Source organism: Oratosquilla oratoria, chromosome 24 (genome assembly GCF_046742065.1).
Source record: "Oratosquilla oratoria isolate Oo_2021 chromosome 24, ASM4674206v1, whole genome shotgun sequence".
NCBI lineage: Eukaryota > Metazoa > Arthropoda > Malacostraca > Stomatopoda > Squillidae > Oratosquilla > Oratosquilla oratoria.
This window is the reverse complement of record NC_134800.1, coordinates 57,936,224-57,963,182: the sequence shown is the minus strand read 5'-3', so window position 1 is coordinate 57,963,182 and position 26,959 is coordinate 57,936,224. Positions and strand designations below refer to the sequence as shown.

The following is a 26,959-nucleotide window of genomic DNA, read 5'->3' as shown; positions in this document are numbered from 1 at the left end:
GAGGGTGAGGCAAGGAGGTGCCAATGCCAAGTGATGCATTGAGAACTCATTTGGTATTCCCTGGGTCACGGGTTCGAGGCCGCCCTTCTACACGGCCCGCCCAAACCAAACCTAACTTAACGGAACACAGCGTGACCCAGCCTAGCCCAACCCAACCCTAACTTAATCTAATCTAGTCTAACCAAGCCTAACTAATCTAACCTAACCCAACCCAACCCCCCTACATAACCAAACCTAACTTAACCCAATTTAAACCAAACCTAACCTAACCTAACCTAACCTAACCCAACCCAATCTGACCTAACCAAACCAAACATAATCAAATTACCATAGATGAATAAGAAAAAATATTATAAAATACAAACTAGTGGAGTAAAGGTTTAGGAAGTGATGAAATTAAATTATGAGAATGGACTAAAGTATCCTTAACTAAATAAGGAAATATTAAGCATGAAATAGTACAAAGAAGTGAAATTGATATACAAGTATAAAAATTATAAAAATAAAGTAATACAAACGAGTAAAAATCATGCATAAATAGGGGGACTGACACAAATTGCAGTACAGACAAGTCGGATCCACCAAAGATGAACATGAAAATAAACAAGTACATTAGGTAAACAAAGTTTGGTGGTGGAGGCGTGGACTTAGTGGAAGATACACACACGACTTAACAGGATTCATGAGTTACTGGACCACATGTCATTTCGTTTCCTAGAAGTACCAAGCCACATCCTGCAATACGCCCCAAACATTTGGAACGTGGGGCAACTAATTCATTGAAGTTCTAGATGGCGTTTCCGGGCCCACTTCCCGCCTCATCATCATCAATATTATCATTATTATTTTATATCATTATTATTGTCCTTATAAATATTTTTATTATTTTATTATAGTTTTTGTTGCTATTATAATTATTATTTATATCATTATAATTATCATAATTATTCTTAGAATGACCACTATCATCATTATTATTATTTTCATTATTGTTATTACTATTATTGTTATTATCTACAAAGAAATGTGTCCACATTTGCACGGGTACAGAAGTTCTCTTAAGAATACATGATCTTTCAGAGGTCATGAGAACGAACAAAGGAAGAATACATGTTAAAAGGAAGTGAACAAGTACAGTTGTCTATATAGATGTACAAATACTTGGATTGGCATAGGAAATAGTCCAAGTTGGGACAATACATGAATTGAAATCTGAATATGATGATTGGAAATCAAAGATGATTAATTTGGAACTACATGAATTTGAGGCTAAATATGATAGATTGGAGAGTACATGGGACCCTACGAGCGTTGTTACTTTCCTGTATACTACAGTTTGGTAAACACAATTACATGGAAGCAGTATATAAAGAAAACGTACTGGTTAGCTGTTAGCCTTTTGTAAAGTCCACTTCAACACTGAATTATCACTAAACATCTACCTACTCCCACTAGATTTAAGTCTGTGTGGACCCATTTAGGAAACTCTGCAATCCCCTCAAGGGGAGGGGGATCCCATGGTCCCCTGTTTGAAAACCACAAAGGAGAGTGGGTCCCGAGGTTGCCGTCGCGGTGTAGGGCGCCAAGGAAGCATAAGAGAGAACGCTAATTGTTCTTAACCTTTGGTTCTCGTATACTATTCAATTCTCAACAGTGGACATATAGATGCGGTAGATCAGTGTCACACACACACACACACACACACACACACACACACACACACACACACACACACACACACACACACACACACACACACACACACACACACACACACACACACACACACACACGCGCGCGCGCGCGCGATATATATATATATATATATATTTATATATGTATATATATACATATATATGTATATATATATATATATATGCTAGCACCTCATTAGTATGATAGAGGTAGGTACACTGATTGCAGACTTCAATAACAACTGTATGCATTCACAAGCACTTCTCACCACAGATACTGTGCAACCTTACCAAACCGGATTAAATTAGCGTGGTGAGTTACAGAGGAAGTAGTCTCTCAGGGGGTAGACCGGTGCTGGAGTGGACCATTAATGCCTAAAATACAACTACATCTGGTAGTGCAGGAAGTTCCTGTGTTTTAGGAAATGATGGGGCGATCTCCATCTTGGAAGGAAGGTCGTTCTTTTGAGGGAAACCCCGATCTCTACTTCGCCCCCATCCCTCATGTGAACCCTAATCTAACCAAGCCCAACCTAATCTGACCTAACCCCACAGTTATTGTTTTAAGGACCCATCTGACATCCTTATAGATTTGCACAACGGTCTGTTACGAGACTTAAAAAAAGCTGATTGTTTTTAATTTAAATATTGTAGGGGCTTAAGTGGCACCCCGACGGACCAGAATGGCGTAGCTCGCTTTTATGATTGGTTGATGATGAATTTGAAGTCGGATACATCGTTTAGCTGCATAGTTCCCCATCTGGGGTGGGGATTGTGTCGATCTTTGCTTTGTGAAATTGAAAGTTAAAACGGATATACTATAGTATGGGTTCACAGCTGTACAGGAGTGATTCGGTCTGTTTTGATTACTAAACATTTCCTGGGGAGAGAGGGGGGAAGGGGGTAAAATGACAGATTCATGCAAACAAGGGGATTTAACATGAAATTTAGTTTGTCTAATAGCTCCTAATCTAATGTAATATAAACTAACCTAACCTAACCTAACCTAATCACTCCATAGAAAAAATAATCATTCAAATGTAAACAGGAAAATGAAATGTGTTTGCGTGACTGGAATAGGAGAGAGAGAGAGAGAGAGAGAGAGAGAGAGAGAGAGAGAGAGAGAGAGAGAGGGCGCGCCTTTGAAGACCACCATACTGGCGACTAAGGACGACTAAACAAAGAAGTACACCATTCATTGAATTGGAACACTGATGAAGACGGGGTGGTATACGTCGTGTGTACTTGTAAAGGATGTCTCTATTTGGGAGTCTTAAGAGTTCCCAAAATTCGGAACACGATGTCTAGAAATTCCCTAATACCAAAAACGATGAACAAGAACATTCTGACTTCGTAAAGTGCTTTGGCTACGGAACTTAGAGAGTTCCGGATTTCAGAGAGATTCCTAATTAGAAGGAAAGAAGTCGCCTTGTGTGATGACTCATTGAGTATACGTGGCAGTTTACTCATCATAAAACCGGTCGGGGTGGGCGGGGATTTCCCTCCTCTCGTATGGGCGAAGTATCAACTTCTTCCCCGGCCGGCCTGCCGCACTGTGGATAGAAATTGTTTAGAAAGTGGAGGCGAGGGCGCGGGTTGAGGTAGAGAAGTTGGGTGGAATGGGTGGGGAGGTAGTGGGGGGGGGAGTGTTTGGTACTGGCACCACGCATGGAGATCGATAGCAGAAGGCCTGATTAAAGAGGAGATTCTTTGATGGCGGTAGCTCCGCTACTAGCAAGAGGAGGGGTTCCCTGCTTTGACGTCGTAGTTGTTTTGCGCAGCGAGCTCCGCTAGTAGCAGGAGGACGTGGGGGAGGAGCAGGGCCCCAATGTTTCATTTTCTTTGTTCTTTTTTTCGCGTTGTCGCTGTAGGTTCATCGGGGGTGAGAAGGAACCGGTGATAGGAACTCTTGAATTCGGCGTCATCTCCTTCTGGAGGACGACAGGGACAACGATCCCATTTAAAGGTTAAAATAACCGAAGGTGTTGAGGACGCTCCGCACAGTGCCGGCCAGTCTATATGTTGCCGGTTGACCAACAGTTCACTCGTGTGTGGGGGGAGGAGGAGGAGGAGGAGGAAATGGTGTTGGTACCGGCCGGGTCGGATTGGCTCGCAGGCATTGGTCCAAACATTGCTGTTGCTATTCGGGTCTCCGGGGCATAATCAGACACCGCCGTCTATCGACAACTGACCCGGCTGGCGAAGGAAACTTTGCATGACCTCGCCCGCCTCTAGACAGGGGAGGGGGTTGTCCATCCAGTTCCAGTTGATTTGCTTGATCCGGGGACACCAGCTTTCTTCCTCCTCTCTTCCCTTCTTCCCTTCTTCCCTTCTTCCCTTCTTCCCTTCTTCCCTTCTTCCTCTCTTCCCTTCTTCCCCTCTTCCCTCTTCACGTCTTCCTCTTTCCTTCTTCCCCTCTTCTCTTCTACCCCTCTTCTCTTCTTCCCCTCTTCCCTCTCCTCTACTCTCCTCCCTACCCTATCTACCCAATTTGGTATTTCTTTCACTCTTTGCACTTTACCATACTCTATTATACTTTCACTCTCCCACCCAGCTCGCTCTACTCTCTCTCTCTCTCTCTCTCTCTCTCTCTCTCTCTCTCTCTCTCTCTCTCTCTCTCTCTCTCTCTCTCTCTTCTCTCTCTCTCCTCTCTCTCTCCTCTCTCTCTCCTCTCATCCTTCAACGTTGAGGAGACCCTGCGGTCAATTGCACCCGATGGTTCTTATGGCTGAAGGACATGGGAAGCCTCCCGAAGTAGTCAGTCAGTCAGTCAGTCAGTTCGGTCGGTCGCTCGTAGCCTTGGCTAGATTTTCCCATCGCGTGCTGTACTTGCAACTTCCTTAATATTGCGTAGGGATTGCGTGCTTTCGTGTTGTTTTTGCGTGTCTCGAAAAAGTCGAGATGATGCGAGCTTGTTGGGGATGTGGTCCTCATGGACGTGTTTATATTATCGTTTGTGTGGGTGGCTCCAAGCATGCGTGGGTGCGTGTGTGACTATGCATGCAAGTGTGCACGCGCAAGGGAACGTAAACTAAGAGGTATCATGAACACCTCAAAGAGCACCTCTGCCCGCATGCAAATAGGTCCTGTTGGGTCACAGATAACCCCCATCCTAATCCCCACACTAATCCCATTTAGGCTATGTTGTCGACTATTATACGTGTAGTGTGCTGTATCTGGCTGCGTCTCTGCCAGGATAAGGCCCCGGATGGAGACGTCGGTGCCCGATGAAGCGACGTCAGCCCAGGTTTCTTGTGGTGGGCTATACTTTTATCCGTGGTCAAGTGACGTTTGAAGGGAGTAGGGGGGCTCTCTGTCTTCCGGCACAGATCAAAGGCGTGAGAATGCTGTGTTCAAAGTTAGGGAAAGTAGTTTTTGTTTGTTGTCCTGGTTTCTTTCAACATTTCTGCTACCCGCTGAGTGCTAGTTGCTTGGGCATTACTTGGTTATGTATTTGTGTATTTGTTTCCTTATTTATTTGATTGCTTATTTATTTATATATATCCTTATTTTATAGACTATTGATTTAAACCGTGACTGACTTCTCTTTTCCTCCTGTACGAAAAAGTCCCTCTCCCCTTCTCCCAGACATTGTTTTTCGTTCTTGTGTTGTCCACTTCTGCCATTTCTACTTGAAAGACATACACTTGTCTTATTTAGATCATGTTTATCTTGGTCACTTGTGTGCAAGGGATCGACGACGGGTAAGTGAGAACAGGTCGTCTTAGAGAGCCGTCTCCCTTCTTATAGGCTTCTATTGTACGAGTTCGACTTTTGAACATAAGGAATATTGACAATTGGCAACGGCTCCCCCTTCTCCTACTGTCAGCCAGTGACGATGAGACATTACTTCAACGTAAACATCAGCTAAAGGTTTGTCCTCGTAGAGAGATGTGTTGGAAAATCTGAGGACAGTTGCCGGTCACTGTGGGGCTGTGTGTAATTGTCTTGGTGTAGTCTCCCTTCATCGAACACAACGACGTGGGACGTGTTTATCTCGTGTATGTTCTAATAGAAGTGTATGATGTTTTAAACCGCCCTTGTGGTATAAGCTGCGTTGACGGAGCTGCTTGGAGGTCGTCCTCGACTTATCCTCGACGTCGAGGCTGGAGCATGATTCCGCTCGAACTCATCTTTCAGCGCACCAACTTGTCCTCGGGAGGTCTTTTGCACCATCGAAATAGTTGTCACCACCGTTGCTCGTTTATCACCTCTGTTGATGTTGCAATTTTTTTTTTACTATAGCTGCCGTCAACTTCATTACAAACCACTATCACCAGCACCTATCTTACTACACCATCGCTATCATCACTACTACTTTTACTGCCACCACTTCTATCACCAGCACCTCTGTCCAACTACACGTTTATCATCCCTTCCACTTCCTTTGCCACCACCACTATCACCACAAAGAGACTCGAGGCTGGAGAGGCAGGAGCCAACGTTACGCAAGAAAGCCTTGTACGAGGCGACAGATCAGGATCATGCTCACGTCTGTGTTCTTGTCATGTTCTCATTGTCCACGCGACAGATAACAGAGTTCTCCTTTGGGAGTTCCGTCCCGGCCGAAAGGTATCTGTGGAATATTGTCGGGTGTGTTCTATTTCTTTTTTCTTTTCCTTTTTTCAGTGAATGGGTTCATCCTTGCGCTTCCTTCTTTGAAACCCTTCGCCGTGCACACCACAAGACGCGAAGGTAAAGTACAATCGTCTGTTTTTAAATGAATTTTAAGAAAGCTCCGTCAACCACAACTAACGACAATAAAAAGAAATTGTCGACCTGCATATGTTCCATATGATATATATATATATATATATATATATATATATATTTATACATAGATAGATATATATATATATATATATATAACTTATGAAAAATGTAGTAACACCTACAGGTTCTCTGTAAAACACGTGGTATTGAAAACGACATCATTTTTGTAGTTAACTTTTCTAGCATTCTCGATTATTCTGGTGATGGTTTTTCCTTCCGGCGGAGGAGTGTAGGTTTGCATAATCTTCCGTTTATTTAAATTTTTTGTTTTTAATAAGACATCTTCAGGATTGTCTGTAATGAGATAAGACAGATAATTACAGTTGAAGTGATGGAAAAAATTATATAATAAGAATGAAAAAGTAATACATGTGATGGTTGGTTCTTAGGTCTAAAATTAATACTGGGACAAGTAAAATGTTTCACGCGTTTTACATGTGCGTGTGGTGCTGTCAAATCTTAAGAGTGGGACAGGATGTGTGTGTTTACACTTGGTCCCTTGGAAGGAGGGGAAAAGCCCTTGGTGTGTGTGTGTGTGTGTGTGTGTGTGTGTGTGTGTGTGTGTGTGTGTGTGTGTGTGTGTGTGTGTGTGTGTGAGAGATACGTGGTTATGTTGGTTATCATAATTGGTACGACAAAGCTAAAAATATGTTGTGTAGTAATGCGAGTTAATTCGGCCTTGCTGCTGTTGCTTTTGCGGCTGACTTTCGCAGATTGCGCCACTGTCAACCGCTATTGAATAATTCCCAGGGAATGGAGGCGCAGCACAACGTGTGTGTGTGTGTGTGTGCGTGTGCGCGTGCCTGCGTGGAGGTGGGTTGGGGAATGGTCGGGCGAGGTTTGTTGGGGGTGGGGGACGCGACGCGAAGGCAACGCGACTTGACGTCACAGGTTTCCTTCGCGGCTGACCGCAGCTGTGCTCTCACGACGATTTGCATAGAATCTTGCGCGCGCGGCCGAGCAGATTCCACGCGTCTTTTGTCGAAGACAGCCTAACGCATGGATCATTCAAAAGAACTACTTCGCATTATTTGTCAAAAGAATTGCTGTGGGTGAGGATAGGAGGGGTAAAGAAGGTGGGGAAGGTAGGGAGGGGGTTATAATTGAGATTCGTTACAATAACTGAAAAAAGATTATAACGTAGTACATGAAATTTGTACAGTACTTAGTAGTCTTCCATCTTGAGCTGTGAGAGTTCTTGTACATTTAGGAAATATATAAGGCTTGACCATGGTAATACCGCAGAAGTTATTGCAATGTATTTGATATTTATTCAGTTTATTAAAATGCAGTGAATGTGGTGGATGATTAGGCTGGTGTTAGAGTGGATAGGAAATGAACAGTCCGCTAAGGATGTATAGAAATTCCAGTGTTTGAGGGAATGGACCATGAAGGTAGAAATACTTAATAGAATTTGGGCCAGACCCTTGAATGACTATTATTCACCTGATAAAATAGTTTTGAAAGAAAACTACCATAGTGAATTCGGCTGATACAATTTTTTATATTAGCTGGGAGAAAAGTAAATTATGTGCGTTCTTGGCTTGTTTCTTCAACATAATAGTTATCATTTAAAAGTCGCTTCTGTATAGGAAATGACATTACAGCAAGTGTAGTTATCATTTAAAAATCGCTTCGGAAATGGCATTACAGCAAGTGTAGTTATCATTTAAAAGTCGCTTCGGTAATGACATTACAGCAAGTGTAACATTTGCATATTAATTTTGAGAAGGGACAGCGTATGCATGAGTCCACCCAAGAATTATAGCTCTCGTTTCCCCACAGGCGAACCCTGGGTAGAGTCTAGAATGTTCTTTGTTGATTTCCTTCGAGGCGACGGTTAGAGTGAGTGTGGGTGAGGGCGCTGAGGAGGCGGTCTCGCAAGCAAGTAGATTCGCTGGCTGACCTGGTTCTCACGTACCCCCATACTTGTGTTTTTCTGTTCGTCTTGATCTTCCTGGAAAGACCATTTCTCAACATTGGTTTTAATCGTTATGCAACTAACTCGATGGAGACGAAGGAACGCACAGAATTCATGGCTGGGGGGAAGTTAATCGAATCTGTCGTGGATTGTTTGAAGTGGGAAGTAAGGGTGTCTGCATGGGAGCTTGCTCGGAGAGGTCGTGAGGACTAGCGCCTGCGTGTAAGTGAAGCAACGCGCTTGTTGGCGTATACCTCCAGTTGATGATGATAATGATCCACTACCACAGTGTTTGGGTTCTAGACCTGTTTGGGGGAGTCTTTGTTCCACTCCCGACCCCCCAACCACAAGGGGTGTGAACCTAAGATGATCCACAGGTTGAAAGCACTGGGAAACGAGGGCGAGATGACGTAGATGTCTTAGGGCTTGTGTAGGCAGATTTTCCGTACTCAACACGACGGTAGACCCCAATTTGATCTCGATGGAATGTATCACAGTTTTCGTTAAGGTTAATGGTTTGAATGTTTTATTCAAGTAAGGGAATGGGTGCAGATTGAGATGTTATAATTGAGACTGCTTTGCTCATCATGCTCTCATCACTGATCTTCACTTTTGTTAAAATGTTTCACATCGTCTTTGCACTGAAGACGTTCAGGCGTTGGAACCAGTACCTCGCGCGGGAATGGTGAGTCGGATTCGTAATTATGCGGGGAAAGGGGGATAGTGCGGACCGATACTTTGTTCTAAACTCACAACTCAATATGTTGTTGTTGCAGTGTAGATATGTGAGGAAGCACATTGCTTTTTCTCCCTCACCCCGAACCGAGATTCTCCATCCAGAACACGTTTGTTGATGTCTGTGCACTGCCAGTGATATGCAGTTTGTCAAGATATGTTTGCAAGGCATAGTTGTACCACCGTGATAGGAGTAATTGCTTCCGAGGGAGATTGACAGAGAGGCTTTCGAAGATCTTGACGGAAGTGGAGGTCTGTTCGGGTGCAGGGGAGTGATGGAAAGGTATTGAAGTAGCGGGTTTTGTGGTCGCGTTGTTGGATTTTTTTTTTTTTTTTTTTTTTTTTTTTTTAGTTACAAAAGTTAATGCATGGTGATGGAGTGTTGGAACAAAGGTTTGAGGGTTGGCAGACGTGTCGCAGATTGGAATGGTGTAGAGGAAGGAGTTGGAATGTGACTGGGGAGTTTAATCAGTGGAATGGGCCCGTGAATGGCCTCTTTACCCGAGATGGGACCGTGATTGATGCAGCCTAGAACAGACGGTGTCGTCGTCGTCGTCGTCGTCGTCGTCGTCGTCTTCGTCGACTTCGTTAACAACTTTGCAAATTAATCATTTGTTCATTCCGCTAGCTGGCGGGGTGAGGGCTGCGTCTAGCAATTTTGATATTTATTTATTACAACCTACTGCGCAGTTGCATCTGGTATCTGTGTTAACCGTCACAGCAGATTTGCAGGTAATTGATGTGATGGCGCGTTACGGGAAGTCGTCTTGCTTAGCGATTTTTTGCTACAATCTGAAGATTTATGTGAGAGCGAGTAGACCGTAGTTTCCATTTGATCACTTTTGTACTTAAGAGGAGGTAACTTACAAAACCACTGAAGGATTTCTTCAAGCTGTAAGACGACATCTGTAGGAGGTGATAATGAAAATCTGAACTTTTGAAATTTAGATGAATTATTTCCAGTGGTGGACAGTCAGAATTATACAAGTGTTATATAGTCATAGTCGAAATTGATGTAGACTGAACATATTTCTTCTTGTTATTCTTATTTTCCTCTTCTATAATCGAAAGGAAGAAAATCAGGATGGTGTAGGCGGTAGATGGGAGTCCAGAGAAGAACAGATCACTTCAAAAAGGAAACGAAATGACGTCATGATGAGGTTCATTACTCGAGTGTAGGTTGAGTCATTTCCTCGTGACTTCGTATATTTATTCTTTTCTAAGTAAACTATCCTTTTCTTGTTTGGACCTCAGTCTCACAAAAATAAAAGGGTTAGTTTTCATTAGTGATATTTTATAAATGTGATTAAAACCATGTTTTTAAAGGAACAGATTGAACAAAATCGATTCTTTGTTGATCCCATTTCCCCGAAATGGTTAAAATCGTCATGATACAAGGAGTTATTGTAGTGGAGTTAAAGGGAGTGTTTGGAGACCGTAGTAAGCCAAGGGACCCGCATGCGCCGTTGGTACAATCCGATATCAATATAAAAGTGAGAAAACTTTTGGGCTTTGAGTGTGGCTTGTTTCTCGCTCGCTTGTCGTCTTCGTCGATTTCATTGTCTGTAGCTTACGAACTTTAATTTGTTAACGATTAGACATTCATCTTTTTAACGTTATTATTTCGTTTTTATATATTTTCCTTTTAAACGTACCTTTTGTTTTTTCACGGGTTTTGAATTCGTTGAATTTTGAATTTTTAACGTTGAGCCTTGTGACGTCATGGCGTCTCGAGCGCCATCGACCTCCGATGCACGTAAAGATTTTTGTATAGAATTTCAATTGATCGCAGATGTCTGTATAAAAGAGGACGGGCGGCACAGTATCAAAAATGTTTAAAAGCATATTTGAATGTAAAGTTGACTAAAGCCAGTTAATTTGTGGATATTTTTTAAATAATGGCAGCAGTTTGGTTTGTAGATTTATTTTTATGTGCATTCTGCTGGTATTTTGATATAGTTGGTGAGATGATATTTTGCTCCGACATTAGTCTTGAATTTGATGTGAAGAAGCTCTCTCTCTCTCTCTCTCTCTCTCTCTCTCTCTCTCTCTCTCTCTCTCTCTCTCTCTCTCTCTCTCTCTCTTCTCTCTCTCTTCTCTCTCTCTCTCTCTCTCTCTCTCTCTCTCTCTCTCTCTCATCCTGTTACATGGGAAATAGACTTAGCAAATGATTTTTATTCCTTGCAATTAGAGTTTGAGGCTGGGTCCTTCGATTGCGTGTGTGTAATATATATATATATATATATATATATATATATATATATATATATATATATATATATATATATATATATATATATATATATATATTCAACCGATACTTTTCCCCGAGTGACCCATGCAGAAGACCCACGACCCCCAGAAGGCCGGCCACGATAACCCGTTTTGCCCATAGGAGCGGGACTTTTGCCTGGATAAAATCTACAGCCTTGGAAGAGAATAAGTGCGTTGTTTTGTGTGAACAACTTGCAGACTAAAAGTTGTAATGGAGTGCAAACTTCTCTTCAATAATCGCACAGTTCACATCAACTTGTGGGCCCAAATTCAAAATCGTCTGTACTCTAGCAAGTTGTTCAACCACAAGTTTCTGCCTCAATTTGATCACATTTGATTGAATATCAATATATTATTACCCAACCAAAGTTTCTTTTTAAAAAGAATCCATTGAAATTGTTATATGCATTTTAGAGACCGAGGTAAGAAACTGGTTTAAATTGTAGAACAAAATGTCATCTAAAACGTTTAGTTGGTTAAGTTTATTGGAGAACGTTTAACAGATTTCGTGCCTGTGGTAACCGCGTGGGGATTTCGGTCATGTGTTCGAATCCTAGTCACAGCGCAGATGTTAGGAAGGGCATCCAGTAATGGCCCATGTTTCCTGCGTTCTTATATAAACTGTTCTGGAGCACGAACCCGGAAAAAAAAAATCTGGTCGTATTCGTTGAATTCCTAAGGGTGGTTCGACTCGCCGTTCACTGTCACTGATATGGATAACTGAGGACGATGGGCAAAGGTGAGGTCTTCGGACACAGCGTAAAGCAATTCTTAGCAGTCATCTTGGTTTTTTTTTTTTTTTCTCCATAGAATGATTCGTCTTTTTATCTTACTTTTTCGTTCAGTGTGATTCCCAAATTGTGTATGTATATATATATATATATATATATATATATATATATATATATATATATATATATATATATATATATATATATATATATATATATATATATCAGTCCGTTTACTCGATTATTAATTAAGTCCGGGCTGGAGAAATGCCATAAGGAAGACCAGGAAGTTGTGGGAGAAATCTGGGAACCGTTATAAATGGCTGTGGTAATTGCCTGTGGAAGTGGTGTGGTAGTACTGCATTTAAACAAGGCTCTTCTCCGTAATTAACAGGAGCCAGCTGTCTGTATTGTATGTTTTGATTAAACGAGTTCATGCACAAGTCTTTGTTTTACGACTTTGTGTTTACTAAGTCTATTCCATTCGTTAACCAATCTGTTGGTAAACAAGTTTTTGCCCATATTCTTCCTAAATTTGTCACATTGAAATTCATTACTACGAGTCATACCTCGCTGTCTTAATATCCGTAAGACGTTATGGGCTTTGATAGACGATACAGTGTAATATTTATATGTATTGATTATGCTCTCGTTTGTGATGCAACTTCTCGTTGATATGGAATTCTTGATGGCATTGACGCAGAGGCATTGAAAACGAGACTTCTCATTGTCGATGGAAAAAGTAAAATTACACTATTTGGCAACAACCGGGACCGTTGCCATAACGTGGGTGGATGTTCTTTCACACACGTGAAAACTAGTTTCTTGTGCATTATTTCTAACACCAGGGCTTAGAGGTGCTCAGTGACCTGTAGGCACTTGATGAGGACCGTGAGTTGGAGTCGAGAGTATAAAGGGGTTATCACACTGGGCTTCCACGGGATTGATTCACCAGCGCCGACATTTGAGTTCGTTTGAGTAAAAACGACTTCGGTTACAGTATATGTATGTATGTGTTTGTATATATATATATATATATATATATATATATATATATAATAAAATTTCTAAATACCAAATTATCTTTCAGTCATTATGTTAAAGCTGAATTACTAAGACTGTAAACGTATACAAATGTTAGATATACTGTTGAAATGTTCTTAGAGAGGTCTAGATTGTAAGCGAAGTCGTATTTTAGTTATTCAAATGGAGATTAGAGGTAGTATGTAGGAGCAAAAATAACCCAATGTGATAACCTCTTCAGTCTTCCTGTAGATTCACGTTATGTTGGTGTCAGTTTTGCTCACTGTACGAGTACGTATACTGGGAAGTAGATCACGGGAGGTCAGATATTCCTCTTTGAAGCGTTAGGTAGAAAGGCAGATAGTCTTACTATATGTTATTATAATGCTTAGAGGATGGGGGACCAATATACTGTACATGTTTTGTTTTGCATTCCAGCGCTCAATCTCAAGGTAGCGCGACAAGTACAGTAAGTCGGTCATTCAGCTGTTCATAGTCTATGCTAGACAGTGGCCTCTAGCGGCACGAGTCACAAGTACAGTCATAAGAACATAAGAATAGAGTGCAAGAGACCACAAGGCCTCCATTATGAAGTTGCATGTGCCTTACCACCTGTTAACCCCGTCCATAGTAAAATGTATTAAAACAACCAATTGTTTCAGCGTGTACTACATATTCACTAATTCTATTCGTTAGCAAAAAGTCTTGAGCTATCCTTGGTATACTTTAATGAAAACGTAGTTCTGAGTGCTGATTAATTATTAGATGCATTTTACAATATATTATTCACCATTAGTGAAGATTGCTACATTATCAATAAAGAGTAACATTCCAGTGCGTTTACATGCACTGGCAAAACAGCAGTGTGCACTACGCTGTCGAGTCTTTTTCAACAAATGTTCAAGCAAGTCCAAGTTGACGTGTTTATATGATAACTGAGTGAATGATGAACACAGGGTTTTTATTCGATAGAGTACAGTGAATACACAAAAAATATGATTTTCTCAACCTTTTTACTCTTGCATGTTTCAAGGAATCCCTGCTCAAAAAAAAAAAAAAAAAAAAAAAACCGCGTACCATATATTTGATTTTCATCGTAATAATAGGTTAGATAGGATGATGTCTATATTACATTATTACAATAACCAAGAATATGTCGTGCGTGTTTAATGATATTACGTATATGAAATTAGATAAAAAAAAAATGCATTAGCGTATCTCACTTGTTCTCGCGGAACCCTTAGGGAACCTTTGAGGAACCTTAGGGTTCCGGGGAACCCTGGTTAAGAAACGCTGGTCTACAGGAAAAGGGGGTGTGGCTGTCCGGCTCACTTGGTTTGATGACACGAAATAAGCCTCGCTTGAAGGTCGTGGGAAGCAAGTGGGAACAGAGACTCCTTTGAACATTGCGAAGTTGGACCACGCGCTCCACTCGGGACTGCAGTGGAGTGGTGGTGGAGTAGTGGTAATGGTGGTGGGAGTGAAGCAATACATACTCCACCGAAGTTGTGATGACACAAAGAACTCGCAGTTGGAACCTTACCAAAACTGTGCGTTACTTGTTATAGACGTTTGGAAAGACCGTGTCTCCATGATTGACGTGGATGCAAGGAAGGAAACTTGGACGGACGACCTATTCTATGAACCGCTCCTGGTAGAATTGTTATCGTTTGACATATTGGTCGTTTTCGAAAAACGAGGCGAGATCGTCACGGACATGTTTCAGAGGAGAACGTCAAAAGAGCTTTCCAGCAGTGACAAAGAATGGCTTCCTTTTCCTTTCTTGTAAGTAGTGTCGAATATCCTTCCTCTAGCATGACTAAGGTTTTATTTTTCTCCGTTTTCTTCCATGACCTCCCTCATCTTTCCTCTCCCCTCATTCTTTCCTCTTCGCTATTTCTTCCTCTTCCCCTTCTTGTTCACTTTTCTTCCTCCTCCCCCTTCCTACATCCTCTTTCCTCATCCTCCCTCATCTTCCCTTCTTCCTCTCTCCCTCTTTTCTCCCTCCTCACTTCTGCCTCTTTTCCTCCTCTCTTCCTCCTCCTCATGCTCATTCTCCCCCACCTCCTGAACTCCGGTACTCGACATCCTAATAGTAAAACCCGTCACCTTGACAGTCTGTGAGTTAAGGAGGAACTGTTGGTCGAACAGGTATTGCACTTCGGCGACATCCCAAGTCACTGGAACCTTGGCACTGCCTGGCACTGACCTCGAATGAGCACTGGTATGTGGTTCCACCAGGTTAACTTTGCTCCCTGAGAGCTCCTCGAGCACGTTTTCCGATTCCCGACACTGTCGAGGTCTTTGACACCACGACTTCGGGTGGATTTTTTTTTCTTCCGTGGTTTGCGGAGCTAGTACCTGCCCGGACCTCAACTTTGCATGTGCTCCGGAACATTTCACATATGGATGCAGGAGATGCCCTCGGTATACCACTATTGCAGTGACAATACCTGCAGAAAGCTGACTGCCCCTCACCCCCACGCCCCAGCTTTTCTGTTATTGTGTAAGATTTTCTCCTTTTAATGGGTGGTTACCACACTGAATAGATTAAAACATCTACTTTGGTTTATTCTTGTATTTTGTGTCTCTTATGTGCCTCACCGTAATCCTTCGGTCCGAACAGTGTGGCGGTGGTCAGGGATGAACCTTTGTCCACGAGGTGGTAAAATGGTAGGGGGCATGAGATGGGTTTTAATGTGTATGAAGAGGTTGTGTGGTTCAACTTGGCCCTCCTCTTATAAGGTCGAAAGTCCTGGTTTTGTGTTATGTGCCAATTGCTTCAGCTTCATCCGTCCACCCAAAGACGTGAAAGGAAAATGTCGCCCCCTTCGTAGATGCCCTTACTGACATCAGTGGACTTTAAAATAAAACCACCGGAGGTGTCAATCTTGCCAATATTGGTAGCACCCAGAACGCTTTGTGTGCCGCCTGCCTGCAAATGCATTGTGGTTACAGTCTTCGACCTTTAAGCCGTAGCATTCTGCGATAGCTGGATGATCTTGTCGAGCTTGATTGTATACGAAGACTCACAAACAACTCGTTTTACCAGTGTTATGGTTCAATGGGCCATCTGGAATAAAATTGAAAATAATCATCTCTGCAAAGAAGCAACACTACCATCGTCTTAGATATTTCGCTCAAAGTGTTTCCTCGCGCCAGAAACCACAAAGAAGAACATGCGGTCATAAAACATATTGAGAGGAGCAGCTGATTTCCAGACCAGAGTCCTCTGCTTTTACCAACTCTCCCGTACTGCGGTCCCTATCATGAGGAACTGCCACGCCCCTACAGAGCTACAGTGAAGCCCCACGGGCAGACCAACATATGCTTTCGAATGCCCACATACATTAGGATGACGGTGACCTCTATTGACCCTTGATCCCTTTGAATATTAGATCACCCAGCACTCTTCGTCATTCCAGAGAGTGTAAGTTAAGGTAAGCTGGTCTTCGTTTGGTAAGCCCTTATGTAATTTTGGTTATTCTCCTCTGTACTGATTCTTGTGTTATTCATGCTATAGGACGGAGACTAAAATTGTACCGCATTGTAAAGGATGGGCCAAACTATCGCTAGTTGACTTAAAGTATGCCTAACATCCATCGTTCACAAGGCGCTTTATATAATCATTTACGAAGAATACGGATACTAAAAAAAAAAAATTATCTTCAGCTTTCAATAACCGAAGTAGTACACATCGACAAAGTATAACCTAATCACAACAAGCAAATCCAGCAACAAATCGTACACCTCTGCTGTGGTTTCTACACCAAATGCATAACCACAGGAGCGTCACCACACGGGTACCACTGATGTTAACGTCAACACACGTGACTCGGATTCTCTTTTTATCAGTTTCTGCATGAACCTGTGAAGAAGGATTTAATTGGGAAATACTTGTGTTTAAAGTGCCGTTTGAAGTACATCGTTCATCCATAAAATTTTGGTCAAAAGGAAGGAGCTGTGGAAGTGTTAGAATTAAAATTTTCAGAGAATTCTTCAATGTATACACTGAGCACGCGCGCGCGAAAATAAAGACCGGGAACTAAGTTCAAAGATTTTTTTCTATCGTAATGAAATAGCCTGGCGACAGCAAGAATGAATAATTTAAGCCATAACACTCAAGGGAAAGGTAAAGAGGAAGCGTTGGTATTGGAATAAGTTTAAAGATGTTTGCGAACTTAAAAAATCTTTCTGCAAGAGTTTGGGAAGCACCTTTTGTCTTCAAAGCAAAATTAAAACAGCTTGTTCATTCGTAAGAAAGTTAATTGAGCGAAGTTTGTATTTATGGGAAATAATATTGGGTTAGACCTTTTGTTAGGTCTGTTGGACATCAAGTACACACAGAAATGAATGAAAAACATGTTTGCTTATAAATCGTCATTACTCGAGACATAATTTTTTTTATAAGCTCTAACGTCTGAATCAAAACAGAACCAACATAACATTGAAGCCTTTTTTTCATTACTCGATACAGAATTAAGTTCATTACATTGTTGATTGCTTATTGTTCGAATTGAAAATTGCACCACGCGTGATTCAAATTACATCGATGCAACGACTAAAAGTCGCATAGTAAACCGTTGCCCTAGTGACGTCACGACTAGGGGGTCAGCGCGCGCTAACCTCGCCTCCCTCCTCCCTCCCTCCTCCACCCACGCTCCCTCCACCATTCGTGCTTGGAACACACTTGGCGCTTTGTGTACGAATCCTTGGCTTTGAACGAAGCCTTTTGTCTTGTCTTAGAGCCTTTGATATTCTGGCAATGAAAAGATGAAGATGGCAATAACAAAAGATAATTTTAGAGACTGTAATCAATAGTTGCCTTAAGCGACCAAAGACGTCACCTTTTATTGTGTTATTTATATACCCGCCGTATGCTTCGCAGGGTAATTTTAGTTTTTGTCAAGTGCGGTTATAGATTTTTGTCGCAAACTTTTATTTTGTCAGTTTATAAATGTGCTGATAAAGTTGCCGTTACTTATAACAACTGGATATAAATTGACAGTATAATCGGACTTAACTTAGCATGTCTTTATACTCGTAGTTTCAGAATTTGCCCCTTGCTATACCATTTTCTTTAAAACGAAAATTTGAGAATGGGAACTTGACCCGGCGTGCCCATGATATAACTAACCGTTACACTGCAGGTTTTCAGTTTTTCCAAAGAATGTACGGCGAGGAATTCTTACTTTCTAACCGGTTCCTCATCATTTGATGAAAGTTTGCGCGGGTGAGCGAGATTTCCGGTCAAGCCGGGCGTGCTGTTTCCCATGATGCCCTACAGACTCTGTGACGTAGTAGAAAGTCGTGCAGATGAGATCATATTCTGAGACGACATCGAAAGTAGATTTGGCATTGTGTCGTTGATGTATTATTATTATTATTATTATTATTATTATTATTATTGTAACAATTATTATTTGATATAGTAGGCAGACACCAATTGTTGGGTTACATGAATTAGTGTTTAGTTGCTCCAGCCTGTCCGTGTATAGTGGAATGCCTTTTATGTGTACGTGTTTCGACAGAGTGCATACGTATGAAACTGCAACGCCTGATTGTCCACATGAATAGGATCGTCGGGTAAGGCCCAGTCACACCAAGATTACGAAATGTTTCCTACCACACCGGCCAGTTTCAGGCAGTTTTTGGAAGTCTCTGGTAGTCGGTAATAAGATAAATAGATAGGTAGATATATTACAACACACACTGAATAGTCCCCAGTACATATATTTCCATCTTATCAGCCACATTAACTTTTTCCATTTCATTTCCGTGCATAGGTTTTGTGTCGTCGACTGATCGCTTGTTTTTCGGTCGAAGGTGGTCGGAAACAAGTCGTAAGCTTGGTGTGACTGGGTTTTAAGTCACAATCCACATTCATTTGAAGTGTTACTATGTTACTACTGTTATTGCTGTACCCTGTTCAGAGATTTGTACTCAGATTACCACTGAGACACGCCGGGCACTCCACGAATACACGTTTCCTGTCTGTCTATATTGTACGCGCCTTTAAACATGTAGATAGGAAGGTAGCATACTAGTTTGAACCAGTATTATCGCGCCTTGTCTTCCTGGCCTTTGAATGAAGTGATCTCGTCTTTTTATTCTCTTTAATCCACCAGTAACGATGTGATAACTGTTAACATGGTTATGATATAATTAATATAATTTATTTGATATAACATTAATTAGATAAGGTGTCTAGTTTCGACTTGATACTTACCTTTAAACACAACTCTGTACCTCTTTCATTTAGTTTGAAGATGTAATATACGAAAGTATTTACTGGCTACAAGTTTCTCTTCTCCTGTGGTTATTTTGCATTTTCGTATCAGTGATGATTGCTTGCATGCATATATATATATATATATATATATATATATATATATATATATATAATATTATATTTATATTATAATAGCTTGCATCTTTCACGATCCATGTACTCGAAACCAGTAAAATGGGCGGAGATGCCCTTCTGTTTCTGGGCGCCTCCTATGCTCCACTTCGGTCTATTGCATGGAGTCTTGAGAGAGGGTGGAGGGGGACCGGCTTCTGTTGTTGCTAAACTGGTATTATGCGATACTTTTTACTCTACGAATCCAAATTTCATTTAATATTATCGATGGAATATGTGATTGCCATGACTTCCGGTGGACGTATCTCTTTCTTTCCGCTCTCTTTCTCACTCACTCAAAACTCACTCTCTCCTCCCCTCCCCTCCCCTCCCCCCCTCTCTCTCTCCTTCTCTATCTCTCACCTCTCCCTCCCCCACACTCTCTCCATTCCTGGCTGCTTGTTAAATGCATGCAACAACAACGCCAGTGCAATATTTCGTTACTACATGCTTACTCTTCCTTTACATTTAAGCCTTGTGTGTGAGGGATAGAGAGAGAGAGAGAGAGAATAAATAGAATAAATAGAATATAATGAAAAACATTCACTGCCTTGAAAGTTCCCTTAAAGAGGCGGGTGGGGTGGGGTGTTGGTTGGTTGCCCACATTGGTGACAGACTTCCAATAAACTAACCAACACTTGAAGGAAAATGAAAAGTGCAAGCGACACCAAGTTGTCAGGTCGGTTTCAGTCGAGTGCTACACACGCCAGGACGATGGCTTAACCTCGGTGGTAGAAGCAGATCAGGTTGCTGTGGAAATATAGGGTAGCTCTTGGCTTTGAGAGGTTGTGTTGTTTTTATTTTTTTTCTCACATTTTATGGTTAGATTAGGTTTAACTTAATACAAGTCACGTGGAAAGTGGTTAGGAGCCCGTGCGGGTTTATTCAGTTTTGTAAACCGGTGGTGTTAATTTAGATATTTGAGGTTTGTCACTGATAGGCTCATTGCTCCGTTAACTTGGACGCAAATTGCGGTCACCGCGGTGCATGTAAACAGGGACCCACTGGATGTAGTTTCGAAACAGGAAGTTTTGCATTAAAGAAGTTATTTTTCTGCCTTCCGAGTGGTGTCGCTTGTGACGCTGGTGTTGCATTGTACACTCGTGTCACTTAACTTCTGTGGTGGTTACTTGGCCAATCGATTTGTGGGTCTTTAGTGGGTTTGCTTAGTCCTAAACACTTGCATTATACGTTGCTCCAACATATGCAAATGCAATACTGTATAATTTTTCTGCTACTGACTTTTGAACTTCTTTTTAAATGTATGCTTGGTTACCCACGTCATTTTTAAGATGGTAATCTTCAGAGGGTGACTGGTGGGAAGGCCAGAACTAGTCTCCTCTTCACGGTGATAGGTTCTGGGAGAACATGCCGTGAAGTTGATGGACAGATGCGAAATTCGAACGTGCATTTAGAGTAGTGGTTCTCAAACTTTTAGTTTTTCGTGATGGCACCAAAAAAATCGTTCTGTAACACTTTCCTCTTTTACAATTTCCCACAGGATCACGGTTTTTTCAGGCTCTATTGTTTAATGACGTGGGGAAAGATTTGCATTTCGTCGTCATCTCACTATACGTTGACAAAAATATTACAGTAATTGTACACCTTCTTACAATGTTAATGATGGTTGGCCTCTGTAGCCGTTATTTTACAAATGTACATTGGGAAGACTATTTATCCAAGACAAAGTTCGCGATTGTGGAGCCCCCAGGATAGTCCGGCACACCAGACTGTACCACGGCACACAGTTTGAGAAACCCAAGTCTAGAAATGGACTCGAGTCAGCCGCCGGAGTACTGGCCAACGGGACGGTGTCCTTCAGTTCTGATATGGCGTTGTCCTTGTGCTCATTATACCTGGGTTTGATGAGCGTCCAAACTGGTGGTTCCCAATCCCTTCTCACTCCACCCCTCCCCTTATGAAGTCTCGACATTCGTGTGACTTCCCCGTCTTATACCCAACCCCTACCAAAAAAAAAAGAAAAGAAAAAAATGGCCTTTTGAGATATTAAAATTCGGGGATTTTCCTAAATAAAACAATTCCCGAATTTTAATATCTCAAAAGGCCAATGGTCACCAGATTACATAACCACCTTGGCAGTTGATAAATGATTTCCTCATATTGTAAAAGCTGACGATTTGCCACAAAACCCGCGCAACAATATAGATGCCACATCAGATGTCTTGTCCATGTTCCCTAACTTTACCTCTCTCATCTGTATATAAGATATGCATGTTCTCTTGTCTATGTATTCCGCTTGAAGAGGATCACAGCAAGTGATCGAAATATACGGAAATTCGTTATTTCCTTCTTTTCTTAAACCCAAATAATAGTGGGTTTTTAGTGCAATTACTAATGTATAACGACATTACTGGACAGTGATATATATATATATATTGTCACATATATTCCCATATATGTAAGGTGGGAATAGTATAACTTTGGATAACGGCGCCCCGTGATAACGTGGGCATCAAATTACAGGACGAGTACGGGAGGACGCGTGGGAAGGAAAACCTACTCAATGGAGTATTTGTTCTAACACTCAGCCTAGAACGAAGGAGAACGTTTTTAGTTAATTGACCAATGAGGTTCAACCACCATAGACGCAATTCCTATGGGCCAATCAGAGGATTTTTGTAGAGTAGAATCAGAGCGCCTTGGGCGTGTCAGAGTCAGTTTGAGGGTAGAGGGTAAAGTGTAAAGGTGTCACCTCGAAGGGGTCGTCGGCTGAAGTAAGTCCTCTGTACTCCCCCTGTATTAGTCGTAGATTCATTAACTCAGCTAGTAACACCACTAGTGCTTCATGTAGTGGTGTTAAATGTTTATAGTAGTGACTTAGACAGTGTTTTTCGTTGGTAAAGTATTAATTAATTAATTAATCTTCTTTCACCCCCGTTAAAAGTTTTCGAGCGGGAATCTTCTGTTCTGAAATATATTTACTCATTTGAATGTAAACTTATTTACACACTTGAAGTTTAGTGATTGTAATCCTTCATGTAATCCTATTTAACTTAAATGAATATTGTTAAACGTTATTCTGTGCGTTTCATTTTTCTTGATTTTCTTGATTTTAATAAAATCAAGTGGCGACCTTGTAATTTCTATTGGAGTTATCCCAAAGACTGGGGTCTTGGGAACTCAGTCACTCATTCACTCTTACTATGTGTTACGAGTCTGACAACTTTACAATTTCTATTTGAGTTATCCCAAAGACATGGGGTCTTGGGAACTCATTTCACATACTTAATCTATTGCAAGTCAGATAGGTGAGCGAGATTCGTAACAATATATATATATATATATATATATATATATATATATAATACATACACAACACATACACACACACACACACACACACACACACACACACACACATGACATTAATAATAATGATAAATAGAATGTTGATAAAGAGACCTTTGCTTGATTACGGAATTGGCAATCGTAATTATCTTTTGCCAGGGCAGTGATGGATTTTTTTCTTCAAATTCCTTTCATTATGTAGAAATTTATTTGTAACAGGCTATGCCATGGCCCTCAGACCCCACTGGCCTAAACGGTCTGCAGTCACCCGGCGACATAAGAAAAACATTTTAAGTAGTAAAAGTACGTTTTGCTCGGTGCGAAACTTGCCATAGCCAATGGCGTGTGACGCGCATTACACCAGTCGTGTTGGTAGGTTCGGTTAAAATGATCAGCCTCGTACGTAGCAGCACGAAGCAGAACAGCTTCATTCCAAAACAATGAATTTACTCTAGAGTCCAGACAATCGTTTGACGATCATCATTGAGCGATAATAATTGTACCTATTATGATTTAGGCCTCCGTTGTCTAAGGGATTCACCTCTCGCTGAATAAGATCGTATTACGTATGAAAGTAGTTATTTTGCCAAATTAGGTTTTAGGTAAAGAAAGGATTATTGAATAAGATAATAGCGATATTAATAACAACAACAATGATAATAGAATAGATAAAAATAGTGTTATTCGACGTTAGCTTAAACAAAACTGGGCAAAAGAAAATTTTGGTGGGATGGGGTGCTAGCAAAAGGAAGTCGATCGAAAAAAAAAAAAATAATAATCGATGTCTATAGGCTTCTGTTGTGCCCAGTAAAGGTCGTGGATTCATCATGTGGGCATCTCACGTGAGCACATCTTCCAACAAGGCGGCTTGGGAGGCTCACCTGTTCTTGGCCGGCTGCTTCTCAAGGCCGCCGTTTTCTGTTGCCATCGACGCCGAGTCCGGATGCTATAGCCAAAATGTTCGTTTTTTAAACGGACTAGAAGAGTGAATGCGCGCGCGCGCACACACACACACACACACACACACACACACACACACACACACCCGCGCGCGCGCGCACACACACACCCGCCACACACACACACACACACACACACACACACACACACACACACACACACACACACACAATATTGAGATGTACGCGGTTGTGAAATGTCACAGCATTACCCATAAATCGGTCCATATATGAGCTCACGATATCTCATTCGTGAGGGTAATTATCGACCATGAGACCAACACATGGTTTAAGACCATGGTAAATTACACACACACACACACACACACACACACACACACACACACACACACACACACACACACACACACACACACACACACACGAACGCAACTACTGACGTAATTCTATTTTCTCGGTTGCATCGGTTTGATATTTTTGTCGGTGGCGTCTCTGACTCATCGCGTCAGGTCGTACATTCACATGGGCATAATGGCGCGTCTTAACGATTCGATTATAATTATGATTGCATGAATCAGTTTGATCGGTAATGCTTCTTAAAATACGAATCAATTTTAGATAAATGTAGACGCGCGTGAGTATGTTGTTTGTTGGGTAGTAAGACATTGATGTTCTAGAATTGAATATTTTTCTTAGAGATGGAAGAAGTCTCAGTCGTACTGATTGCCCTAGTTTTATATATATAATATATATATATATATATATATATATATATATATATATACTGTGTGTATGTTTTATTCTCCGTATAAATGTTATATTAGTACCAATATAATATATATTTTTTTAAAGTTAGTGGATACATAGTGATTGCGCGCGCGCGCGTGTGTGTGTAAGACGAATCTTTCCTTATCCCCAACATGGATATGATAATGTAAAACCGTTATCACCGCTAGTGGATTAAAGAGACAGTAGTCCGATTCCACGCTAGACAGGTAGTGTTGTCTTGGATGCATATACAAGGGGGTAGACTTGTTTTTACTTGGGCGTGATCAAAGGCATTGCGGAGGTGATGACTGGTCCCAAGTGTGTTGTTGCCCAATGAAGGGCATATATTATTATTAGTAGTAGAGGACGTGTTTCATAATCAGGTGTTTCATGTGAATATGTACCGGTATTGAAAGACACAGTTACGCGTGCATAGCTCCCTTTTCGTATAATACAACTAGGTAAACACACACACACACACAAACACAAACGACTCGTGGCGCAGTTGGTAGAGTTCCCGGCTGCCACCACGGAGGTCCAGGTTCGAATCCCGCCCAGGGCTGAAATAATTTCAGTATCGCTGCGCTGCGGGTTGTTACTCCAACTCTCGTGGGCAGGGAGTTGGGTGTGTGTGTGCGTGTAAGGTCCTAGCATTGCCCATAGATTGGTTATATGAGTTTTGAGCTCTCTTCGGGGAGGGAAATAGCTGTCGATCAGAGTCCAACACGTGATCCAAGACCATGGTGAATCACACATGGTATGTACGTATATATCCAGGCGTAGGAAATCCCTGTACTGGGTTTTGAACATCAATAGCCGAAGTAACCCACACGGTCGTTGTTTTCGCCAAAGGGCACGAAGAGCCTTGAGCAGTTCGGGAAGGAGGGAGGGAGTGGAAGGCGTGGGCGACCTTCCTCCCGTCCTTCTCTCCGTCTCTCCGTCTAAAGGTGACGGCACACTAGGCATTTCTCGCTAGCATGCTACTTGCTTTTGCTGCTTCGTTTCAGTAGCAGCGACTTCGGTTCCGATTTTTTTTTTTCACCAATGGCGAACTAAGAGAACCTAAAATACGAATGTTAGACACATTGTTGAAATGTTCTTACATAAGTCTAGAATATTGTAACCGAAGTCGTTTCTACTCAAACGAAGTATCAAAAGTAGGTAGCATGCTAGCCTAGTGTGCCGCCACCTTGAGTCTTTGGTAGTTGTGGTTCCTCTCCCTTTCTGGTCGCCCTGTCGGTACAGCAGGACTTCCGAACTGCTCCTGTGACCTCGGATCTCTCTACCTGTTCGGTTCCTCTCTCCCTCTCCCTCCCTCGCCCCTCCGTCCCAAGCTTCCTATTTCGCTCCAACTCTTCCTCGCTTCTTCTCTTCCTCAATCCCGACCTCAATCCGTACCTCACTTTCCTTCCTCCCACTCCATCGTGCCCATTTTCACTCTGTCCCAGCTCCCCCTCCTCTCTCTCTCTCTCTCTCTCTCTCTCTCTCTCTCTCTCTCTCTCTCTCTCTCTCTCTCTCTCTCTCTCTCTCTCTCTCTCTCTCACATATCTATCACCGTGTGTGTGTGTGTGTGTGCATGTGCATTTATCTCAGCCTAGCCGTATCCATTGTGTGTCTGTGTCACTACTCCCGCGTGAATGTGTGTGTGTATGTATGTATGTGTATGTGCGTGTGTATCTATCTCAGCCTGTCCCTATCCCTTGCCTGTACAATTGTACAGAGTTGAAAATCGCCAGTCTTGGCACCTCTGCCCCCGTCACTCCTCCCCCTCCCTCTCAGCCACCCGGTCCTGGTATGACTCACACCCCTTCGTCACTCGCTATTCCGTGTTGTGCCCTGCTGCCGTTTCCCCCACCCTTGAGCCAGTGCCCTTCTCTCTCTCGCTCGCTCGCTCGCTCTGAGGACCCGCCCTCCTCCCCCTCCCCCTCCCTCTCCCTCCTGTTTCCCACTCCCCTCCTTATCCTTCACATTATTCTTGTCTCCTATTTCCTCCCCTCCCTCTACCCTTCCCTTTGTTCCTCTGCCCTCCCTACTCTCTCTCTCTCCCCCTCCTCTATCCCCTTCTTCTCCCCTATCCCTCTCTCCTCCAACCATCACTCTCTTTTCTCCCCATCCCTCCCCCCTACCCCCATCCCTCTCCCCAATTCCATCCCTCTCTCCACTTCCATCCCTCTCCCATCCCCCACCCCTCTCCCATCCCACATCCCTCTTTCATCCCCACATCCCTCTCTCATCCCCTATCCCTCTCCCATCCCCTATCCCTCTCTCATGCCCCATCCCTCTCTCATCCCCACATCCCTCCCTTCCCCACATCCCTCTCTCATCCCCACATCCCTCTCTCATCCCCACATCCCTCTCCCTTCCCCACATCCCTCTCTCATCCCCACATCCCTCTCTCCAACCCCCTT

The 26,959-nt window shown here is 42.3% G+C and overlaps 1 protein-coding gene across 10 annotated transcripts in view; it reads left to right on the top strand.

Annotated features, from left to right (window-relative positions):
* The window catches only part of LOC143038666 (prominin-1-like), a 289,849-nt gene that overhangs the window by 92,172 nt on the left and 170,718 nt on the right, over positions 1–26,959 (top strand). For 8 of the 10 annotated variants that reach the window (XM_076208177.1, XM_076208182.1, XM_076208187.1 and 5 more), the window contains exon 2: positions 6,324–6,389. The exons of the other annotated variants lie outside the window; for them this stretch is intronic. The gene's annotated coding sequence lies outside the window, so the exon portion shown is untranslated. The remainder of the gene's footprint in view (positions 1–6,323; positions 6,390–26,959) is intronic. 10 annotated transcript variants of the gene reach the window in all.